This window comes from Rhinopithecus bieti, unplaced genomic scaffold (genome assembly GCF_001698545.2).
Source record: "Rhinopithecus bieti isolate Rb0 unplaced genomic scaffold, ASM169854v2 scaffold_12490, whole genome shotgun sequence".
In the NCBI taxonomy this organism is placed as follows: domain Eukaryota; kingdom Metazoa; phylum Chordata; class Mammalia; order Primates; family Cercopithecidae; genus Rhinopithecus; species Rhinopithecus bieti.
In genome coordinates this window covers 137,539-139,097 of record NW_016807070.1, presented here as the reverse complement: position 1 = coordinate 139,097, position 1,559 = coordinate 137,539, and positions in this window count along the sequence as shown.

The window sequence follows — 1,559 nt, the reverse complement described above, 5'->3', positions numbered from 1 at the left end:
ACCTTCCAGTCTGTCTGGCACTGGCAGCAGAAAATGGCTGCTTGGAGCCACAGGGATGGCTGCCGCACCTCCCCCCAGGAACCTGGTCATCTTAGTCTCCAGCCCGCTGCCGCTGGGTGCAAGCCGAGCAGCTGCTGAGATTCTGCACAGTTCTGTGGTTGGGACCCAAAGCCCTGGTGGCATAGGCTCACAAAGGGATCTCCTAGTCCCTGGGTTGCACAGATAAGTTGAAAAAGCATGATTTCCTGAGCAGGGTAGCACAATCGCCCCCTCCCTTGGCTGAGGGTAGGAACTCCTCTTGCCCTGTGCAACTAGCAGGTGGGCCTTCACTCCACCATGCTTTTCTCTCTCCGTGGGTTGCATCAACCACCTAGTCAATCCCAATGTGAGAACCTGGTTACCTTAGTTGATGGTGCAGGATGCGCTAGCTTTTTTTGTTCTTCTTGGTGGGAGCTGCCAACCACACCGGCATCTAATCAGCTATCTTGGCCCCACCGCCACTCACCTTGGCCCTGCCACCACCCAGTTTTCTTTTTTTGATGTGTCTTAGTCTGGTTTTGGTGTCTGGGTAATGTTTGTCTCATAGAATGAGTCTGGAAATATTCTCTCCTTCTCTATTTCTTGCAATAGTTTCAGTAGGATTGGTAATAGTTCTTGTTTGAATGTTTGGTAATATTCAGCAGTAAAGCCATTGGGTTCCAGGCTTTTCTTTACTGAGAGACTTTTTTATTACAGCTTTGATCTCATTACTAGTTATTGGCCTGTTGAGGATTTGAATTTCTTCCTGGTGAAATCCTGGTTGGTTCTATGTGTCTAGGAATTTGTCTATTGTGTTCTAGATTTTCCAATTTATTGGCATATAGTTGCTGATAGTAGCCACTAATGAACCTTTGAATTTCTGCAATGTCAGTTGTAATGTCTCATTTTTTCATTTCTGATTTTATTTATTTATATCTTCTCTGTTTTTTCTTAGTTCGTCTGGCTGTTTGTCAATTTTGTTTAACTATTTAAAAAAGCAGCTTTTTGTTTCTTTAATCTTTTTTCGTTTTCATTTCAATTTCATTTTATTCTACTCTAATATTTATTATTTATTTCCTTCTACTAATTTTGGGTTTAGCTTGTTCTTGCTTTTCAACTTATTTAAGATGAATTGTTAGATTTTTTTTTTTTTTTTTGAAGACAGACTCTTGCCACCCAGGCTGGAGTGCAGTGGCCTGATCTCAGCTCACTGCAACCTCTGCCTCCCAGGCTCAAGCAATTCTCCTGCCTCAGCCTCCCAGGTAGTTGGGATTACAGGTGTGTGCCACCATGCCCAGCTAATTTTTGTATTTTTAGTAGAGATGGTTCCAGCTGCTTGGGAGGCTGAGACAGGAGGATGACTTGAGCCTGAGAGGGCGAGGCTACGGTGAGCTCTGATTGCACCACTACACTCCAGCCTGGATGGCAGAGTGAGATGCTGACTCAAAAATTAAAAAGAAAAAGAAAATGAAAAACAATGACCACACCTCCATTTGTGTGTGTGTGTGTGTGTGTGTGTGTGTGTATGTGTGTGTGAAATG